Source organism: Catharus ustulatus, chromosome 7, assembly GCF_009819885.2.
Source record: "Catharus ustulatus isolate bCatUst1 chromosome 7, bCatUst1.pri.v2, whole genome shotgun sequence".
NCBI classification, from domain to species: Eukaryota; Metazoa; Chordata; class Aves; order Passeriformes; family Turdidae; genus Catharus; species Catharus ustulatus.
This window is the reverse complement of record NC_046227.1, coordinates 7,027,955-7,051,109: the sequence shown is the minus strand read 5'-3', so window position 1 is coordinate 7,051,109 and position 23,155 is coordinate 7,027,955. Positions and strand designations below refer to the sequence as shown.

At 39.3% G+C, this 23,155-nt stretch overlaps 1 protein-coding gene across 6 annotated transcripts in view; it reads right to left on the bottom strand.

Annotated features, from left to right (window-relative positions):
* Positions 1 to 13,919, bottom strand: part of GULP1 (GULP PTB domain containing engulfment adaptor 1) — a 147,052-nt gene extending 133,133 nt beyond the window's left edge. For 5 of the 6 annotated variants that reach the window (XM_033064254.2, XM_033064256.2, XM_033064253.2 and 2 more), the window contains exon 1: positions 13,837 to 13,919. The gene's annotated coding sequence lies outside the window, so the exon portion shown is untranslated. The remainder of the gene's footprint in view (positions 1 to 13,836) is intronic. The other variant, XM_033064255.2, reaches the window with a different exon arrangement.
* Positions 13,920 to 23,155: the final 9,236 nt, after the last annotated feature.

The following is a 23,155-nucleotide window of genomic DNA, read 5'->3' as shown; positions in this document are numbered from 1 at the left end:
GCATCATAAAAACACCTGATATGTTCATTTTTGCAGTTTGAGCCAGGAGCTGTCTTTAAATCCTTGTCTCACCACAAGGAAACCTTTACTTATATTCTTTGCGTTTTCAGTCCAGAGCTCTGTATAATCCCATATATTCTTCCTTTCACAGATATCACCACATTCAATGTGCATTTTAGGACTGGAAGAGAAGCAGGACACTGATGACACTATTATTTCCAAGTCCAGGACATCAGGATTAATGTACTCCATTCACTCATATTGTTTATAAAATAAACAGCCCAACCAACTAAAAACATCCCCCACAACTATGATTATTGCTGGGACAGATGTGACAGATTGTTTTTAGTTGGATGTTGTTTCCTCCTTCTACTCAAAAAATGGAGGAAAAGCATATGTTTAGGCATATTGGCCCTAATAGTTATAAATCTCCAGAAAGACTTGCTGAAACTTGAGATATCATCACTTCGCATCTTGCAGTCCTACAGTCTTTGGATCAGCAGTGCATTTCAGCTAAAATTATAGTGTTATATATAGTGTTTTCTTCAGGACATTTGCATTTCTCATCACAGAAGAGAACAATAATAGGAAAAGCCCCCTTTGTAAAACATATTAAGTATTAAAAAAGAAAAAAAATGACAAGAGGTTAAAAATGTCCCATCCATGGCATCATCCCAATGCAGCAGATAAAAGGAAAACAAGTTCCAACAGGACTCCTCTTTTCATTTAAAGAACATCAGGTCATACTTAAACCCAGTAGGTCTTATCTTTATCACCTATCATCTACATCATAAATGGAAATCTGAGTATGTGGAGAATCACAAAGTGGTCAGAGGAAAAGAGAATTTGTGGAACACCACAGAGATGGAAATTGCATCGTCAGTGTTGGAGTCAGACCTATCCCTTATTTTCTCCTGAGCAATTCCAGGTGGGGATCAGGGAGAAAGAACAAATGTGGAGATGTTCTTTCAGACTTGCAATTCTTGCTTTCGTCAATTAAGTTATCACTAACCTCTGTGAATGAACTGGGAGACACAGATGGACATACACATTCAATTGCAAAAACGTGGTGGAAAAATAGAGGTATAAAAGGAATAATGGAGAACATAAAGAAAGAAAGCAGCTGAAACAGGCAACTGAGAAGACATGAAAGCAAAATTTAATGTTTAAAAACTATCCTATTTAATTAATTGGAATAGGAAAAAAAATCCCTGTAAGCATGAACAAAATTAACAAATATCAAACAAAAAGCAGAATTATGTACTGTATAAAAAAGGTATCAATCAAACAGGCACAGCTGATGAAGCAACCCAGTGAACAAGACCCTAAAACATTTTCATGTAATGAAAGTAACCCTCAAAACCTCTATATGGACATTGCTGCATAGCTACTTGCAAGGGGAGAACAGACAGAGCCAGTACACAAGATTTTCTCCTTTAGTTTTAGTTTCATTTGAGAGCACCAAGGCATGCCAAGCCATAAAAAAGCCCGAAAAGAAATACAAAAAAAACCCTGGCAAGTCTGAATCTTGTGCAGATAGATAGAGGAAGAGGTCGTTTAGAACATTGCTGAGCCAAGAATATTGAAATGACACCTGAACACAACCAAACTACACAGCTTTAAAGCTGCCCAGACTTCTGAAGGAATATTTGTAAGAAAAAAAACTGGTTACAGATCCTGGGAACATATGGAATGCACAGAGGCCACCTACAGCAAACTGAATTCCACTGAAAAACAGTGAAGCTGTTTGATTGATAGCCCACTCCCAAAAAAACCTGCAACACTGAAAAAATATGGGCAAAACAAAGAAATTTACATATACTGTACATATACTGGATGTGACATGCCAATTCTGTTGAAGCACAACTGAGTAAAAGACTGTCTACTGAAAAAGAAGACTGGAGAGGGCTAAAACAAAAGTTTCAAGAAAACAATGTGATGAAATATGATAAAAATAAAAGGTAAATAAAAGATGACTGAACTGCGTAAGCGTGATGAAGAATTCACAATAAAATTCACCATGTTGTGCACCTATAAGGTCACTCCTAACCAAGTGCTGCAAGGTAGCATCCATTATGTCAAGGCTTAATGGATTAATTCTCATGAGCAAGAAAAAAATTTAGCAGAGGTTTTATTGCAGGTAACTGTCAGTAGATTTAGGTGATGAGCAAGAACTCCCTGTTTCAACCACACCATCCTCCAGCCAGCTGCATGTCTCCTACAGGGACACAGACTCAATCTCCCTTTTCTAACAATTCATCAGATTTTGTGAAATGCATGAAAATTTTATTGGAGGACTCCAACAAGTTACAAAATCATTGCCAGGGAGAGAGGCAAAAGGAAAAATGGGACTACTCTGCTGCAGTCCAATTCCACTAGAGACTAGCTCAAAAAAATCCAGTTTAAACAGTCTACCTTCTTTTCCAAGATAAGCCCCCTTGAACCTGAATCTGCTTCTCCTCCAGCACCAGCAGCACCATTAACAGTAACAAGACCTGCCAAAAGGCAATTAAGTTCTGGCAGGTTATTCCACGCTATGATAAACTTTACAAAAGTGGAGATTCAAAGGCAAAATTCTATCTGTAGCAATAGCATGTTTTAAATGGGGGTCAGCAGGGGACAACAGCCACTGGACAAGACAGAGCCACCACACTGCTGGTTGCAACTTCTGTTTCTTTTCTGTTCTTAATTACTAGATAACCTGAGCTCTGGTGCATTCAAAAGCCAATACATTCCCAATTTTTAAAGGGAGGTAAGAAGCAAGAAAAAGCTTCTCCGTTTTTTACCTTTTTTTTTTGTTGTTGTCATTGTTTTGTCCTGATAGAGCTCATCAGTAGGAAAACAAAACAAACCTTCCTAATAAACACAACATAGGAACCTGAATTCATGACAAAGCTAAATAAACTGGATATAGTAACAACAAGCTTTCTGCACTACAGCACTGTTCTTCCTCACTTATTAAAGTGGAGTACCTTGAGCAACATAAAAGTACATGAGTGAAGGCCAGAGAGAGACTACATCCGTGTGAATAAATCTGCTCTGGTCAGGTCATGAAGGAACTACATTGCAAACACTGAGGAAGATCTGCTTGGGAAAGCAACTATTGCAGCTTACTCTTTTGCTCCACAGCCAGACTGAACATGTCTAAATTAACTTACTCTTCCCAGTTCTTGGCCATACTTGACCCAGTTCACAATGCCACATCAAAAATGCCGGAGTCAGTGCCCAAAGAAAGGTGCACTAGACAGGGGAAGGGTGGCAACAAATGGGGAAATGCTTCAACCACGATCTCAGGAGCATCATTTCACTCTAAGTGACTACTAGAGTTAGACAGTTAACATCTTGACACCTTGAGAAGTCCAAGAGACACGAGCAGGATTCCTACATCTATATGAAACAGAACAAAAAACCTTCACAAACCAATTTTTCACATTTCAGCTCTCACACTAGCCAGTACCTCAGCATGGGTGCCAGTTTTTCTAATATCCACATGCCAAGGCAGACTCAGATAATTGACACATTTCTAGATAAGTGACAAGATAGGAGTGAGCAGAAAACACTCCCCCCACCCTTCACTCTTCCACAGCAGCAGAGGTTCAGAGTAGAGCTAATAAGTTGCTCTCTCCAGATGTGTTACAAATCTATTTGAGCCGCAGCATGTCTTTGAAGATCTTACCTCGTAAAATGTTCCCAGGTATATTGCAAAACACAAATTTCAGAAATCTGTCAAGATACATCAAGATTCCACCAAGTTTGTCAGCTAAGAAGAAATACACTTGATTCTACCTTAGAAAAACACAATTTCATCTTAAAAAAATAGTGCCCAGGGCTTACATTTGTGTCACGTTTTCCAAAAAGCAGCTGAAATAATACACAATTGAATACTGCTGTCTGGGGGGAAAAGAAGTATTTAGACCATAAACAAACAGGATCAAATTACCCAGAAGTACAAATGCCTTACAGCAAGCACAAGAAACACTACAGCAAATAACACATAAATATTCTTCAAATGCATCTGGTAAAATTCTCTATAATGAAATCAAAATATTCAAGCAATTATTTACAGCCAACCACTCACTTCTTTCAGAACTGAGATCTTTAGTATTTTATGTTCTTTACTGTCAAGACATATTTCTTCAGCAGTTTGACTTTTTTTTTCCCCCCCTGACATTTGACTAAGCAACTAAGTAACTTATTCAGTAACTTCCAGATGACCTGGCAAATGGAATTGATTTGGATTAAATAGCAACAGATTTCAGTGGTTAAGTAGTCACGGGTATTCCAGCAACATAACACATTTCAAATATATTCCACTAATCCTATCAAGTATGCTTTTACTTATCTTTCACTAAACATCTATTTTATGGTCCATTTCTTCATACCTTCTAATCACGGCTCAGTTACAATGTCAAAAAACCTGAAATCCCAAACTGAAAAGCGCAGAGCCACAACAAAGATAATTTTCTGAGTAAGAGGTACATAAGGGACTGCTGTGGAATCATTAGTGTTTACAACTATAAGCATATTTACTGCTTTCCCTCCTTTACAGGACAGATTTGTCACAGTTGAAAGCTTTCCCTTCAGGGCCTTTTACAGAAGCACATATATCCCACAGATATGCCATAACCCATAAAGTTGTCTCAGTAAGGCACAACACTACTGTTCTCCTGGGGCTTCTTGAGAGTACAAGGGCAAGAGGAAGAAAGGGACAAGGAAAAAGGAAGGAAAAGGTGTGCATGCAGGAGAGGGAAACTGTGCCTCTAGTTTAGAGCTGGAAGGATTTAAACTCATCTAAACCAGAAGTCTTTTCCATTCCCCACCTTTTGCTTGCTCAGATTTTGTTTATTTTTCTGACTCATTACTCAAAAATTTCCTAGATCCTAATCAAGTCTAACAATGCTTCAGAGGAAACAACTCCAAAATGGGAAGGGGGAGAAAGTCTTTTTTAGGAATTCTTCATAAACCATTAAACTATAAAAACTCAGGATATCCTGCGGGAATGGTATGAAAAATGCTACATAATAAAGTACAATATCCTTAAGTCACCAAAACAAGACCTGGCTCTGAATTCTGGATGTCAAGAGCTTAGCTGATGACTGTTCATTCTTATATTGCACTTCTGTTTGAAGTGCCCAGATTCTTCCAGGAGTGGAGTTTGGAATGAATTTCAGATTCAAGCCAAAAGTATCACATATGATGAAATCTCATTGTCAGTGCTCAGCAAAAATATCTGTACACATTAAGTACATGAACCACACAGAGTCTCCCCAAAAAGCCTCTGTTGTCAGAATCTCCAAAAGAAGTAGTTTTCTATTCCATTTTAAATTACCACCTTGGCCAACACCAGGCTAGATTTCATCAAAAGCTTCACCTGTAAGCAATTGAAAATTATTCACTTGATCCACACAATACCACCTCTCATTTGTATTAGCTCTACATCATTTTCTCATCTGGCTTCAAATAAAATACAGAAGCAAATGATGTACCTATTTTTATAGTGACTACCTTTTTTTCTATCTTTGGAGATTTAGAAGTAAAGATCATGTCATTCCTTTATTTATGAAATCTGAGAATTTAAAAGACAAAACAGACTAATATGAGAATAAAATTCAGATAAAGAAAGATTTTGTAAACACATTCTAGCTCAACGAAATGACATTCGCTCTTAAGATAGTCTTGTTTTTCCCAAGGTTGAATCTAATAGGATAAAGGGTAAGTAAGACTGCAAGCTGTTCACTAAAGCATGTCTTTTCTGAGTATGAGTTTAGAATTCATGGTGCAAATTGCACATTTTGAAAACAGCATAACTTAACAAGTTAAGTATGTGTGTTAGAATGCACATCTAGCTTGCCAGCTAATACTAAATGTTCATGTAGAATAATCTTATTTCTTAATTACCTATTTTAATTAGATCTCTACATGAAGCAGGGTGCCATGACATCATATAATTGCTAAGCAGTCACACCCTCTACTTCTCTTCAGAAAACCCAACAACAGAAGCAAAAACCTAAGCAGAGTGACAATTTAACATCTACTGCTGTGGATAATGACCAGCATTCCCACTTTCATGAAAGACTAGAAAAATAGACACCATACAGAACACCAGGCATTGAAGCAGTTCCTCCCAAGTACAGCACACTATCCTTTCCTACTGTGACACAAATCCTTACTTGCAGCACTGTCACTTGTGCAGTTAAATCATTTTCACGCTGCCAATCAGCACCAAAGCCAGGCAAACACCTGCTTGTTTCTAAGAGAAATAATCAACAGTGCTGTCATCTGCACTTCAGTTTCCTGACAGATCACTGCAACACCCATGCAGGCTCTGCTCACTCTGAGCTTTCCACACTGGGAGATTTACAGTGGCCATAGCCACCAGCTGTCTGATACCATCCCAGTGAAAACCAGTAAAAAAAGTCAAGTAGCTGTACTGACAGCTAGGGGTATTACCCATGCAAGCACATTCTTCAGTGCAGCATGACTGAAATGTCAGCTAATGATTTGGATTCAGGAATTACTCTTCACATCAGAGAAGAAAATTACTAATACAAAACCAGCCTAACAGCTTAATAGCTAGATTCAATATCCTCAGCCATAAAACACAGCAATAGGAACCAAGACCTCTGGGAGATGTATTTAATTTTGAAAGAAAAAATAAATAGCTCATATTCTCTTCTAGATTATCACATTTGCTGTTCATGGGATTGCCAGTCAGTATGGCCAGGTTAAAGCACAGCTGCAGATTCTGCTGTCTTTCAGCACAGAAGCAATAGGCCCTGAGAGAACTCGGGCTGGAAACAAGAGTTCCCAAGTGTTCCCTCTACGACTGGCTGCTGGTTTCTTAGGTACCATTTCAAACCTCTGGGACTAAACCAGAAACAGGGATCCCCTCACAGAATGGGATGGGAGGGAAGATGGAGAATCATTTTTACATTTACACTTCTAGGTGAGTCCTTTTCATATCCAAGGAAACCTAATATGCTTTTAAAAGAATAAAAAGCAGAACTAGTAGTGGAGAGCCCCACTGAAGCAGAAGGGCCACAAGTAACTTAGCAAGAATTTTAACCACAAGCACACAAACAGTTTTAAGTGGCTGTGTAAGAAAATGTTACTTTACATGTCCCTTTCCCAGCCATGGACACTGGCCCAGCCCCACTCTCATCTTACCAAGCTGCACAAAAATATGTGCAAACACAAAACCAAGCCATCATGAAGAAAAACCAACTACAAACTCTGATTACAAGAAAATGTATGAAGCACTGCATTGGTAGCCACACCTGAGCTGTTTCATCCAGTCAGATGAAACCCAGAAATTCTCTCTCTCAAGAACATTGGCATTACACAAACTGATGTGTTCAGCAGTGTCAACATACTGCATTTCACACCATAAAATACAGCAAAAGCAAACAATTAAGTGCAATTACTATATGACGCAGAAAGATTAGGGAATTAGTAACAGCTCCAGCCACACAGTTTGTTGGAAAAGAATTTCTTCAATCCTAAGCCCATTTGCACAATATGATAAATTGAATATTAATGCAACATGTTACTTACAAAATTAGTAATGCAGTTTTTAGGCTGCTTGAATCAAGAAAGACCGTCTTAGACATTAAAGACCTTTGTGTTTACAAATCCACAGTAGGCTCTGCTTTAGAGCTTACACATGTGAAACAGATTAAGGGGCACCGTGGTGGGGGTTAATGTCTCAAACATTGTGCTGGCTACATCAGATTCCTGCTGCTATTTTCTTCCCAAGTAAAGATTCAGCATCATTTACCATAAACGCTTCATCTCTCACTTTTTGCCTTTTTTTACAACGTCTTCATACATTAATCTTAACTGTAAAACAGGTATGACTTGGGTATATGATACCCTGCAACATGAAATCACCATTTAGCTTTAATCCCAGGTGTCCACTGACTTGGAAATGAGGGTTCCGCCACTTCATCAATTAGTAAGGAGACAAAAAACAAAAGCTATCAGCTACAATTTCCAGCTGTGGGGGAAGCCCCACAAGAGACTTCTTCTTGAAGACCCAAATCCTAAAATTTGGAGTTCGTGTGAAATCAAAAAAAAAAAAAATTGTTTTCAATACAAAATAATGTTCAGATCTACATACCTGTGTAAAGAAAAAGCCTGAAAGAAGGGAAACAATACTAAATGTTCACAAGGAGCCTATAGTATTTTCAATCCAATTATTTATATGATTTTTTTTTAAACCTGACTCATGATGTTTGAATGCACTCAGATGCCAACACAGCATGTAGGAAGAGAGCATTAGAGAACTGCACAGCAAGGCATTTGGAAAGACAGACTGAAGAAACGCTAAAAAAAATAGGTTTGAGGACACAAAAACTTTCTTAAACAACTCCTAATGTAACTGGCATGCAAAGATGATTGTTATTCCAAACATTTTGAGATGTGACTGCAGGAAAAATAATCTATTTTACTGGGAGCACAGTCTTTATCTAGGCTCATTACCTCACTTGAGTGATATGTTCCAGAAGATTTCACAACAGATGAAGAAAAAAATGCTGTTGTTTCAAGAGATACCTTCTTTAAAAGATGTACGAACACAGACACACCCTAAAACAACAGCCCTCAATCTGACAAGAGATAATATGGTTATTAATATCAGGAATACCTTTGTGTGCAAGAAGACCAATAATTACACTGGGAAGCAGAAATAAACTGCCTGCACCAGCACAGAAAGACTTGCCAAAGCTGAGCCAGCCCCATCTGCAGCTGGGAAGAAACCAACTCTCCCCAAAGCCCCCTGCCACAAGGAGAACTGCAAGACCATAAGGAGAATGGGCAACCACCTCCCTTCCCACAATCTTTCCCCACAGCAGGAGCAACCTCATCCCAGCCTTTTCTCTAGAGGAAAACAGCTTTGAGTTTGCTAGACAGCTGAGATCTCTGAAGAAGCCTTTAAGGGCAACAGGAACTTAGAGTAGATCACTTGGAAAGTTTAAGCACAGTGTTAAAGTGCCTAATGTCTCATTCTACCTAGAAGAAACTGAAGATCTGACATCCACATGTAAAAGAAAAATGGAAAAATTAGAATATTACATGTCACAACAGATACTACTCAGAATTCTGCTTTGCACACTGGGGTACTGTTGCATTTTGCCTTTGGTGAGAGTTTTCCCCATTAAAACTAAGGAAATGGAGAGAGCAGAGGAAGAATTAAAAAAAAAAAAAAAATAAAACATTAAAGATGTTGAAGTGTTCCAGAGAACTCAGTCTTCAAAAATCTATTCCATTCTATCTGAAAAGAATGAGGAGGAATTGGTATGCAGTTTTACAGCTTTCAAGTTATTTTTGGAATTATGATTTAAGAGATTAGGCTTCTTTTATCCATATCTATTCCCAAGTACTGGAGTACCCACATACCCTTTTCCACAAGGCAATAAAGCAAGCTAGAAACAGCCATCTCACATTTTGGAATACCAAAAGACTTGCCTTAGAAGTCCTGCATTTTTCAACACAAAAATGTTATTTACATGCACTGCTCAGAATATCCCTTCAGCACAGGACTAACCAGAATACTTAAACAATTTTCACAGATTATAGCTCTAATTGCTGGTCACCATAAAAAAAAATAAATAAACAAAAAAAACCACAACTTAGTTCTATCAACTGAGCCAGCTGCAGTCTCCAACCAGCACATTATTAAGAGAATTGTTTACTAAGTTACACTTGTGCACGCCATTGCAAGCCAAGGGTGTTGATCAGGTATTGCTGACAGAATACACAGAAAAACATTTGGCTGCACAGATGTTGCTGAATCTTTATAACTCCAAGTGATACAGTAATGGAGAAAACACAGCTCAGTTCTCAGATTAAAACTAGAATATGCAAGCTTAGGGTGCAACATAAAATAAATGTGCCAGTAACCAAGTGATTATATTAAATATAAGATGAATATCAGACTCTGGAATTAAAATGACAAGAATTTCTTAATGGTTGCCTTGTAAAACAAAATATTCCAGAAGTTAAAGAAATCCAGTGCCTTAATCTAAGGGGCTTTCCAGTATTTTTTGCCAAATCATCAAGCAGCCTCTGTGAAACTGTAGGTGTTACAGCCCGAGTTCTGCTTCTTGCTTCAGTGCAAACTACTTAGATGGCTGTCAGAAACCCAGGTGTTCTGTTGTACAAATATGTTTGTTTCCTTCAGCTACAAAACTCTGCATTCTCTCTGTCTTTACCTGATGTGTAATTACACTTCAGAAATGTAACTTCAGCCTGACAAAGCAATCATATTCCAATTCAGAGCGCCCTCTTAGCGTGGTGATACGAACATCTGCTTAAACTGGCAGAGGAGAGGAGGAACGAAAGTAGAAATTATTTCCTGGGAATTCATGATGTGTTTTCAGCTGGATATGGTCTCTATCGGAATCCTGAATAAAAGCTGTGGTAACATCACTTCAGACTCTTGATGTTCAGTTTAGTGAAACAAACGTTCTCTGAAACCATAGAGCAAAAGAAGGAGCCTTCAGGGAGGGCTGTCTGCTTATTACTTGCAGTGGAGGTCCAGCCCAGGTTTAAAAATAATTTTAAGTGCATTAAAAGACCTAAGAAAAAAATATTTTTAAGACTCAAGAGCTACTACCAACCACTCCCAGAGTTTTTCCAGTGCCCCTGGGCAAACAGAGGGGCACAGACGAGGTCCACAGCTACAAATCTGAGACTGAAAGGGTGGGCAATGATGCCACCACTGCATTCAGGTCAGTGCCCTGACAACAGACCACAAAATGAAGATAATGGAGTAAACCCACCTCCTTGGCCAGCCCACAACAGCAAACCGACAGAACAGCTTGATTTAGCATTAAGCCACAAGGAATGTTCAGGGAAGCACTGGCAGCGAGGTAGCAAAGCTATCTGCATGAACAAAGCCAACATTCTGATCTCAGGGATTCAGGAGATACTAGGAGGGAAATGACTTCCAATATTGACAGATACACCTGCGTGCATAGTTACATTCTGAAGGTAAGAGAACTAAAGAGAATATTGTTAGGTAGCTATGAAGAGGCACTGTGTGTTCTAACAGGCGCAGTATTGTTTGCTCTTTTCTGGATTACAACCTGAGTCTCCAAAGGAGCTTATCCCTGCAAAAATTAGATTACAGTAAGGCAAAGAAGGCAATAGGGAAAATGTTTATTTGTGTTCAATTAGCATATTATTATGCAACAACTCTATTAAGTCATGAACTAATGATTTGTTGCCTTCTCCCAAGCACTGATGCACTCAGAATACAGACTGATCTTCTGCCATGCATTCCACCACAGATAACTAGAAATTCTAAGGGACCTGCAATTCTTTTGAGCAGGTGGATTGTCAGCTCTCAATGTTCTACTTGCTCTCCAGAAAAAAAAAAATACGTTAGTATCCTGACACAAGCCATACTAAGTATGACCAAAATTTAGTGTTAAAGTTAGTTTCCCACTGGTTCTCTTTCAAACTACGTCAGTTCCCTGGTTCAAGCTGACACTGTCCTTTAATTAATTCTGCTGGTAGTTCTAATTATGTTCTTATGACATGTTTAAGCAATATGCTCTTGAGGGGGATTATCTCAAGAGAAAAACTAATTCTATAATTGTAATACAAATTCCAGTTCATTCTATTTGACATCTCAAGTGCTTCATATAAGTCTCCCAATTATGACTTTTAGAGCACCCAGCAATGTTTACAAACATCATACATTACAAACAATATTTACAACTGCTACTGAACCATGAAATGTAACCTTGTCTACAGGCAATAGACTAGCAAATTACAACGAGCTTGTAAAGGAAATTCTGAAATGGCATATCAGGTATTTTGCAGAACAGCAGATGTAAAATCTTTGAACTCTAGAAAAACCCTCGAAAAGGTTACAAAGTCATCTCCAAAGGAGGTGGTACAAACCAGTAGTTTATACAATACACCATCTTGTTCACTGTATCTTGCTACTTGCTGGTGCCCCAGTAGCAGATCTCCTATGAGATCTAAAATGCTTCACACAGAACATTGTATCACAGCTCACTGCTGTAATTATTTTAATTTCTCTACTCATCACTCCCAAGACACACCCAACCACATTATCCTAACTTCTCAGGCAACCAGAGTTGTACTTGTTTCTGCTTATTTCCAGTTCCCTTTCATTGATATTCCTGCCCCTGTAACTCCACTGAAAGTATAAACCAAAGTTCTCCCTTCCACCCTTCAACTTCGTGCCATAACACCAGGCTTTTAATCCTTAAATCACTCTTCATTCAAGCCATTCATGTAAACATATGCCTTTAATGAGATCTATAATCATTAAAGCATTCACACACTTAAAATGTGTCCCAGAAAAGTGTACGGCTAGTAATCATGAGATTATCTCCCATTTTGTTGTTTCCATCTCTAAGTTCATGTAGATAACCTCTGGATATTTCAAGGTGTACCAAACATACTACTACACAACAAATCAGCCAAGTAAATCTACAACTAGGAGGCAAAACTTACTGTCCATTCCAAAACGACTACAAAATTACAAGCTAGACTCTCAAAAAGATATTATTGTCCTTTCTGGTGAATTGTTTTGTCTTATTTTGATTAACACCCTAAGTGGCTCTGAAGTACTGCTTATCCCCACAACAACTGAAAAGTACCACTCACATTACACGTTCATCTAACACAGAGGGGAAGAAAATCCCAGAAAATAACTTCTAAAAGGAGAAGTATTCACTTAGTGCACAGATATAGATGTTTATATTGAACAAACCAAATGCATTGCTATGCTATTTTATGTGAACCTCGGCACATTCAAAGCACCTTCATGTATGCCTTGCCTTCCAGTTTCTTAAGGAGGTTTAGCATCTTAGTTATAACTATTTATTTCCATAAATTACTTTTTAAGAACGTGCAACTAACATGGAACTGCAGGAACTGAAGAGTTTAAAAGTTGCATGCTGTTTAAATTAGAATTCTAATACGCGTCTTAAGTTCAAAAAAAAGACCCCAGAAATTTATTTCTTCGGAAGGGAGCCAATTCCTTTGTATGAAGGATACAATTAACCTTTACGGGCCTTTGATTGACTCTCGGTGCCCCCTAATAAATGAGAACAGTTTAAATGAGTTTAAATGAGAACAAATTAAATGAGTAACATACTTGTACACGTTCCTCTAAATGTCATACAACTTTCGGACCCTCTCAAACTGAGAATTTCTCCCTGAATCTCCCTCCCCGACTCCAAGGCAGAGCTGCAGCCCTTGCTCAGATTTCTCTCTATTCGCACGATGATCCAGCCAACTCCTCCAGCACTCCACCCTCCCGACACACGCGGAGTTAAAATTAACTTGGTGGTTTGGGTTTGGTTACGAGCCGAAGATCCTCCCTTGTACAACTGAGCGCTCGGCTGCCGCCCAGCACCGCCGGGCTGCCACGGCGGAGCCTCACGAGGAAAACAAAACCTCGTCTCGGATAAAGGCTTTACTGTACTTACAACGGGCAAAAAACCCAACCCCGAATGAAAGGCATCTCATTATTCGCAGCTACTTGAAATTCCCAGAGCCGTGCGCGGGTGTCCGGGAGCCGCGGGTCCGTGCGGGTGCCGGGCTGGGCAGCGGCGGCTGCGGGAGCGGCACGGCCGGGCAGGTGAGGAGCGAGGAGCTGCCCCGGCCAGCCCCGCTCCGCCAACAGCCGCGGTGCCCGCGCCGACGGCACAGCCCGGGGCAGCGCTGCCGCCGGGATCAACAGGCGCTCAGACCCCCGTGCCTCCCTCCCTCTCTCGCTCCGTGCCTCGCTGGCCCCTCAGCACCGCGGCGCAGGGGCTGGCCGGCGCGGAGCCCCGCGGTGCCGCCGCGTACCTGCGGGGATGGAGCAGCGCCGCCCGTCCCGCCGCCTCTCCGCGCCGCTCCCGGCGCCCGCTCCGGCCACGGCAGCCCCGAAAGTTTCCTGACGTCAGCGCGGGCGGGCGGGCGGGCACGGACCCCGCCTGCTGCCGGGCTCGCCGCCGCCGGGCCGGGCCGCTGCTCCCGGGCTCCCCCTGCCTCCCGCCGGCACAGCGCCACAGCGAGCGGGGAGACACGGCCTCCAGAGCCGGCAGCAACTGAGCAAGTGAGGAACGCGATTGGGTAACCGCATTCCTCAAGGAAGCGTCTCCTGAAGAAGCGATAGTAGACACACTCGCACTGGTCTTGGTTCAAGCTGCAATGAATTTTGTAGGGTAGAGGTGCACAACATCACAGTGACTTGGGAGAATGCCTGTGGCAAACACTCCCCATTAAAATGGGCTTTAGAAGCACCAGAATGGTGTCATCCGATATATTTTTACGGCAGTCATGGTATGTGCAAGTTAAGGACAAAGCATTTCCTGTTGAAAATCAAGAAATTAATGCCTGACATATTTCTTTTATTCCTGGTGGGCTTCTGCCACGATACGACCAACAACAGGCATGTAGTGTCTTTGGAAAGGAAGGAAACTCATCTATCATTCCTCCCTGGTAATTTTTTTCTTAACCGCACATGAAACATACCTTTCATTTTACATTAATCAGTAGACAAAGCTCGCAAATGGGCATTTAGAGAGCAGAACAAAACATGTCACTGAAATCAAAGCAAAGGCATTTTGTCTGCAGCAGGTGTATTCTTGTTTTAAAGACAAGACAGCAAAGAGTTCAGGGTGGCAATTTATGGTCCTGAATGGAAAAATCATGACAGAAAAAAGCCATGAAGGTAGAAGTCAGGAACAGGCAGCTTTTTAAATCAGTAAGTTCTAGATAATTACATGCATAATTATCAAACCTGTAACATTCAATTAGTGTGGTTGCCTTTTCCATTCACGACTAAAATAAAATCCAAAACCAATCAAACTCCAAAATAGCTACACAAACTCCAAGTAAATCAGTAGTTTTTCTGCTCTAGACATCACAAAGCTACTGAAGTTTTCCATCAGTTGAGTTCCCTCAAGTAAAGGAAACAAATGCTAAATTTTCATATGGTTTGAGTTATTTGTAGACTTCACTAGGAAACCAACAAGCTAAATTCCAAAGTAAAAAATAAAAAAATTAATTCCGAGAAAGAAGGAAAACAGAAAACACTTGGGGAAATCATATTAACTTGATATTCTATTTAACATCAAATCCAGGAACTGTTCTCAGCTACTGTTTTCATATACTAAATCTTAAATATTTTATGGCGGGGGCAAACCCAAACAAGAAAAAAATACCCCACTAAATCTATCTACTGCAGTATTACAACACAGTTGAAAGAAAATCTGAGGAATCTGAGCAAAACACATTTCATTCACAGATGGCACGTGAGTTACCAACAGAAATTTATTTTTTGATTGTTGTTACTGACAGCTATTCCCAAAGACCTTTCTGCAGCATCTTGTTGGAGCTGACAACTGCATTGCATGCATCTCCTCAGCCATTTGTCCCTGTCAAAAACAGTGACAGGGAGGATGGGACGAGAGATACTCTAGCAATTGTATGAAATCATTAAAAACAGTAAGAGTAAACTGCTATGCAGAACCATATTTGTTAGAGTTTCTCAAAGATACAGACACAAACTCATACAGCACAAGTTTCAAACTTAAAATTATGATAAAACATTCAGGTTTTTCAATTACTTGTTTTTCATGTTTGTGTGGTTGGTTGTTAAAGCAGCACAGCAGTTCATGCAGTGCTTCCTTAGGCAAAACTGCAGTTCATATCAGTGTCAGGAAGCATCTTTACCTATTTGGCATTCCACAACATACATCCAAAGTTGGTCTTTGTTTCAGATCCTAAACAAGTTCTCAGACTTGTTGTATAAGTGAACCAATTTTAGTTTGATTAGACAAGTTCAGCTGTCATCTGCAAAGCAGAGCACACTCTAGACAAAGAGAAAATGTAGTAATTACACAGTTGTTGAGACAGACACAACTGGCATCATCACCAGTGCCTTATTAAAAACTTTTTGTGCCTTCTCTCAGTGGAGTTCTCTCTGGCAACTCCACACAGCACTGACTCCTTTCCTCACAGGCAGTTCCACACAGCACTGATGCTTTCCCTCTGCAAGTCTCCTTCTTTCTGGATGCCTGGCTAACCTGAAGCTGCCCCTTACCCATCTGTCTCTCACACAACACCTTACCTTGTCTGTCCCTTGCACAGCTACATGTCCCCTCCTCCTCACAGCCAGCAGCCTCCATCCCAAATTGCAGCACACTCTGGGACTCAAGCTCTAGCACCAACCATCACTCACCCGGGACCAGCTGCCCCACTCTTTTATAACCCCCATCCTCATTGGGCAGGCAAGGCTGTCTCCACTCCTCAGCAATCAGTACAGCTGTAATTCATTGAGGAAAATTGCCTTCTGCACTGTCCTTGCAAACCATCTTCCCATAAGAAAGCATTCTGGCTATTGAAATACTATGCTATGAGTTTTCCAAAGGTGATGCAGAAAGCAAGTAAAATTAAGAGCACTTTAAGGTTTTTTTTTTCTGGTACCATCTCAGATTCTACATCAGAGGAAGCTAAAAATAAATTATTATGTAGGAATGAGGGGTTTTATTTCCTGGGTATTCTGAAGTAAAATATGCTTGATGAAGTCAGGCTAGATTTTTTTCTAAAATCAAGTTATATCATTTTAAATGCAATAAAATTACATGCATAGAATATATTAGTTAGGAAAGGACATTTTTCAAAATCCCTTCACATGCAATTTTTTTTTTAAAGAAAGTGAGACATTTTATAACACAAGAGACAAATACTCAGTACATCAGAAGCTTTCTAGTACTTCTGTGATATATTTTTGACATAATCTGTACTGAAATGCTTAAATAAAAGGAATGTAGAGCAAACCTATTTTCAACTTAAATTTGCTGCATAGTATTTGAAGGGAAGAGAGGAAAATGTGACATCTTTATTCTACAGTCAGGTTTTTTCCCATCAACAGTGGTAACCTCAGGGTGGAATGAGGATATTATTTGAGGGGAAAAGTAGAGCAAAAAACATTTGAACTCTCTCATTAATATCTATTCCGCTTAGTTTTTAATTGATGTAATCCATAAAGCAAAAGACTGAGAGCAAAAAGAACCAAATCCTGCCTTACTCAGTAGTCTAGATCCCCCACCATCCACGTGGACAAATTCAGGTCATCACCAAGACTATCATAGTTGTGTGTTGCAGAGAAGTTGAGCAAAGAACTGGGCACACAAGAAATTAAAAGAGGATACTCAGAGAAGACAAAAAAAATCTCTTTCAGAAACACATGAAACAGTTTGGGTTGGAAAGGACCCTAAAGGGAGCAGAGACCTTTCACAAGGTCAGGCTGCTCAAAGCCCCATCCAGACCAACCTTGAACACTTCCAAGGCTGTAACACCCAGTTTCTCTGTTCAATCTATTCCAATGTCTCACAAGCCTCAGAATTTCCTGCTAGTATCTAATCACCTACCCCTTTCAGCTGGGAGCCATACCCTTTTGTCCTATCACTAATGCCCTTATGAAATGTCCCTCTCCACTTTCAGCCTGGCTTCTATGTGAATGATCTGGTTCTGTTGCTCTCCTGAGACTGTAAATGTCAGTCATGTAAACATGACACGATGACTGGGTGGAGATCATAGGGGACAAAGAAAAGCAATAGAATTAGAAATATTTTAGACCTGTAGATATGCCAATATCAAAGAATAAATACCAATACCTTGGACTGATTTTCCAGAAAATAGTTGCTAGAGAAAACAGATTAAAGCATTGCCCCAACTACAAAACCTGAGAAGTTTCCCCACCCTTCTGAGCATTGTCTCACCTCTCACAGACCAAAAGCTACCTAACATTACTCTGCAAGGACGAGAAACAAGAAACCAAAACAATCTCTGTTCAGTCCTTCTTATGAAGAAACAATGCCAGATAAGTTATTCTATTTAACTTGTAGCTCCTTTAATGCTGTTGTGGTTGTACAGTGTACATCCCCATTTAAAATTTTCCTCTCCTTGCCAAAAGAAGTGTAAATTGTCACATTGTAAACAGATATCACAACCTGAAATGGATCTTAATGATCTTAGACTATAACAACAAGAAGCCTCTGTATTTCAGCAAAGGGAAGGACATTAGCACTGTGATCATTTTAGGCATCACAGATGGCAAAGGCCAGAAGGATCTGAGTAGCCTGCCAATTATTTGCCTTATCTGTAGACATCACCAAGCACATAACAAGGCTACTGTTGGTCAGATCATCAGAGCAGATACTAGTGTCTTTAAGGCAGCTGTATAACATCCTATTATCTGAATTTTCACTTTGATTTGACAAAATAAAAACATCTTTTGGGTGAGGATTTATACCAGAGGCTTATATACATTAGAAAATATGATATGGAGACAGTTAGGAAAGAGGGAAAACATGAGTAGATGTCTGTCCTGGCTTTATTAACTCAGAATGTAGTCATGTTTCAAAGATGTGAAGAGTTATTCACCCAAAACCACAATATTTCTTGTGTTTCTCTTATGTTCCCATTTATTAAAAGATTCTTGCCAGATATTTGACAGTTTTTTCTGCTTGTTATGCTGTTACTCTTTTTTCCCATTTCTGTAAAACTTTAAGGGCAGAAAGAACTATTACATTACTTTGATTTGGTAGGTGCCGTAGGCTACACAATTTTAACCAGATGTCTTAACTATGGAGTTGTTAGAACCCATTCAGGGCCTGAGGAAACAAGTACTAAATGGATGAGAAAAACAAGCTGCTGACAATGCTCGAGTGCAGGTGGTGGTGACTGATTTACTGCTGCTCATTGCAAACCTGAGCTGGCTATCACTGTGTAATAACAAAATATATAAAGAAGGTCCTTTATGTCCTAGTACTAGAGTTTTCATCCCAAAGGCTGTCAGACTCTGTAGCCCTGAAGCTTTTTCTGGGAGTATGTGACATTAAAACTAATTTAGTCACCTCCTACAAAATATTTCCAAAATAGAAAAACAATATTCTATGTAGAACTTCTCACTAACTAATGCTGGTTATAAATCTTCGATCAAAAAGCCAAGAGAAAACAGAGACATTGGGCACTTCATTCTAAAGTTTTGAGAGAAGGAAGAAGCAATAGAAAATTTCCATTCAAAACTAAAGGCTAACATATAGTATTCCTTGCATAGAATGAGTAGGAAATGTTTATTTTGGTTTTGTTTTTTCTGAGCCAGTCATCCTTTGAAGTGTGATAGAACACCTACTTCTGAAAATATCTGAATGGTCTAAGTTGCTTAGTCTATGACAAAACCTAGAACACCAAGCAGGTCTGCAAAACTAACTGTGACACTAGCTTATGACAGAAAGAATCAAAGAAACCATTAGTCTTCTCTACACTGCACATGGACTAAGTTTTTAAAAATAATATGTATAGTATTTGAAAAAAAAATTGCAACAAAAATTTACTCGATGATGTTTAAATCAAAGAATGATTTCAAGTTAGCTCCCACAGAACTCACAAGGATTTTTCCTGTGGACTTCAAAAGGGTCAATATATTAATAAAATATTTGTACAAGAGTAAAACCTTGAAATAGAAATTTTGCTTTTAGGCCTTCTAATTGGCAGAATGTTGGAAGGAGATCTGGAAGAATCTCTAAGCCCCTGACATAAACACTACAGCATCTGTCAGCAGGTAAATTGGAAAGTGAAATCTTCAAAGTTTAGTAAAATAGCCTAGATAAGGCCTTACAAAATATAAGCATTATTTGAGGCTTTTAATCAAGACCAAATCAATATTTTATATACATGTGCCATAATCCAAACTTCTGTTTCTTTTCCCTATTTAATACATACTTTACTGAAGACTGGATGTAGATGTATATAAAGTTAGGGCTGAGTTTACATATTCAACATGAAATACGAATCAGCTTGTATATAAGCCTTGGTGATGGACAACAGAAGTGTTACATGCATTTAATATGCACATTAAAACCCCTTGGATTACTTATCTATAACTTAAAAGTTACAAGAAGAGAAATTTGGTAATACTTTTAAAAGTCATGGGGAAGTACATGAAAGCTGAAAGCAGCGTGGGATTGATAATGCATCAAAGAACCTAGCACTGCAAAAAGAAATGAAGGCCTGATATACACCACGTTTTTGTGATCTGTGGGAGAAAGAACAAACATCCAATTAGAGCTACCTTGTAACTGACAATTTGGAGTGTAATTAATTATCAGCATTATTTGTGTGCTGCAGAAATGAACCTGCTTCCTTTGTAGTCAGCTGCACCATCATTTTTAAACCCACTGCTCTCATCATTGGTCATAAATACCAGCCAAAGTCAAGACATTTCTTGCTTACTTATTTTTCACAGAAAACATATTATTCACAAAAATTTTAGCACTGTAAATATTTTTATGTATGCTCTCTGTTCTGGAATATATCTGTCTAGAAAGAGAGTGCCATTAGTCTCTTCCAGTGGCAGTGCCATCTAAGAATCCTCAGTAAATTTCAGACAATGAATTTGTCTTTTTAGGAGAAGCAACATGATGAAGCGCCACTTTGGAGTTTGGGATTGCTAACTGCCAGATTCTGTTAAAGACTTCCCAGCTTAAACAGGTGTCTTCAAGCAAGGAGAACAGAACATCAAACCTTTCAGTGGAAAGCAACCCCCTGACCTAGCATCTGCAAATAGATGGAACAGCCTTATTCAGATATTTGAATCAAGTTCTGTGTTTTCCTCCAAGCTTCTAAGGTACTCTTCTTGAAGTACAGGAGTGAGAAATGAACAACAGAATTATTCTTTAGTTTGTAACTGGTATGTGTGATTTATGAACACATTCATAAGTCTTCATTACTTTCACCAGGCACAAATTGACACATTTCCATAGCTATCAGACCATGAAAGCTTTGTGTTATTCTCTGCCAAATATTTCAAAACCATACTTTGGTTTCATTTCCTTGGTAGGTATCTCACATCATTTTTCCTGGGTTTTTCCTTTAATAGTAATCTTTCTTTTTTATGCTTTAAATAAAAAGCAGCTGAGTCTGTAGACGGCTTGTAAGTGGACTTTAATGTTGCAGGCAAAATTGAGCTCTTGTCTAAAAGGTAATAGCGCATTCTGTAAAACAATGCAAAATTCTTCAACAGGTGTGATAGAACTTGTGCAATGAAGAGAACACTAAAATATACCTGCAAATCCATCTCTGACTGGTACTGAGCTGAACTCTCTCTGTATTGTTTGTCTTGGAGCTGTTACTCTTGCAGAACTACGCCGTGGTCTTTCATGCCCCTGCCTGCAGAAATGGAGACGACAATCCCTCGGTCAGTACCGTCCACATGCTGCCAGTGGAGGTTAAACACTGCCTTCCCTTTATCAGATGCAGTTAGCATTTTAGTTCAAGGTCTGCTGGTGGCAATGATCTTCAGATGCTTTTCATTAAAACAAAGAATGATAAGTTAAAGAAGTAAACATTTCCCAGAATTTGGGCCATATGTGAGACTATATCTGAATGATCTATTGCTTAAAACTAATCTGAAACTGCTCAGGCAAAAAGCCCAGCTGAGCTTTCAAAAGAAATGCCAAGGAGAGTGTATTTAAGTTTATATTACACAGAGTGCAATATTTTCTGGTAAAGTTCAAAAATTGCTGTTAATGAAGCAGCATTTTAATGCTGTGATAAGAACTCATTCTAGATGAACCCAAACTCCATCCAAAACTCCTAAATCCCCCTAGTGACTATTTAACATTCAGCACACCTCAGAGTGGAGTCTAAGCATCCCTTTGAAAGCAATAACTGCTCTAATTTGTAAAGGTTTATGTTATTATTGTATTACTTTCAAAAAAAGTCATGGGTGCTTATCTGTTGAATAAAGAGCAAACAATTCATAGAGCTATGGCAGTGCAACACGGGGCTGGGCAAAACAGAGCTGTTTATTATAACCATCCAAAAACAACAGGGATGTTCTGGGTGCTGCACCTTGTAGCCTCACTTCACCTAAGGACACGAAGGGGAAAGAACTTGTCTTTAACTTTGATTTTATAATGACATCAGTAATCAGTCATTAGCCTTCTGCAATGATAAGGTATTTTTCCAACCACCCACTGCTTGTTCGGTAAAGCATAGGGAATAAATTAATTTTTGCACGCTAATGGTTGCTGCTATCAGCTTAGCAATTGATCCTCAGAGCTGAGTAACAAGCGTGCTTTCAGACTCCCACACACGTGGGTGGAGTGGCTCTCTGCTGTTCACTGCTCATTTCAATACCTCTGGGTAGCCAATCCCACCATTTCAATCAGCAAGTAAACAGCATATTTGTTCCACCAAGCAAAACATAGCCTCAGTAACAAAACTAGGAATAAAGTTCCTGAGGAAAACATCCAAACAGTAAAATGTCCATCAATCTCCTTTTCTCTCTTTCACTCAACTTTTCTAAAGAATGTCTTTGCTGTAGAAACAAAGCAGATGATTCAGCATGATATTTTATCTTCCTTTGATCTCTTTTGGAGTCTTTCAGCTTTTCATATTCAAGAAAAACTAATGTACCCATACAGCAAGTAATTTTAGATTGGTATACGGCCAATATTAGCAACACAAAGCATCAATGCTCTGAAAAACCTCCTACCATCCCACTACAATCTCTTCTCTACCAAAGCTAAAGGATGTCAGCTAGGACAATACAAGCCTGTTCACCGATGCCATCGGACAAAATAAGCTTCCCTGAAAGTGTATTTTCTCCTAGCTTTCTCTAATCATTTATCTCTCTGCTTCTGCCTCCAACTGAAAATAATTCCACATAATTCCTGTTGTGTCAATGCCTCTAAGTTGTTTTTATTTTCTTTTCTTTTTTTTCTTTTCATGTCCTAGTTTTGCTTATTGTTCAGTTGAAACCAGTGCTGGTTATTTCTGCTTGAGTATGTTTTTTTCTTACTTATTTTCCTTCTATTCTTCTATTAGAAATCATTAAATATTGACCTTTAGTTGTTCATAAGTGATCTTGTTTGTTTGGAGATCACCCCTGTCTCGTGCTTTCAGAGCACAACACAAACCAACTTCTCAGCACCCAGCACTGACTAGACCTGAACTTTGAGAGGAGAGCACAGCACCAGAGCATCTCGTGCATGGTCAGATGACAATAAGTGATCAGACCAATTGCTGACTGCTCCCCAGGACCTCTTTACAAGTAGAGATACATGCACCTGCTTCTCGCTTTTGCTGGAGAAGCCTTACACATGTTCAA